Below are 468 nucleotides of genomic sequence, written 5' to 3'. Positions count from 1 at the left end.
AATCGTTATTATTATTTACAGGATATACATACATACATGCATATATATATATATATATATATATATATATATATAATATATATATATATATATATATATATATATATATATATATGATGCACGCGTAAGATGTGCGTGTGAGAGAAACACCTCGAATAGTGATTTTGTTTCTTAATTACATTGATAATATCAGATGATTGATGTTTTTCGACTCACAATATGACAAATGCGAGACAGTGAAGTGTCAGTATTTAGTAAACAGAACACTCCCCTGAGGTTGTTTTTACCAAATCTTATTGTTGATAATTTACATGTCCTTGTTTCATCGTTATTGTCATCATCGTCACCGCTGTCATCGTTGTCATCATCGTTGTCGTGGTTGCCGTCGACGCCGTCTTTCATGTTCCTGTCGCTTTGTGACCTCTAGGTCAGCTCTGAATGATTCGATATGCAGTACCCGGCTTGGCA

The sequence above is a fragment of the Octopus sinensis genome, linkage group LG17 (assembly GCF_006345805.1).
Source record: "Octopus sinensis linkage group LG17, ASM634580v1, whole genome shotgun sequence".
Taxonomy (NCBI): domain Eukaryota; kingdom Metazoa; phylum Mollusca; class Cephalopoda; order Octopoda; family Octopodidae; genus Octopus; species Octopus sinensis.
Note: the sequence above shows the minus strand (reverse complement) of the source record.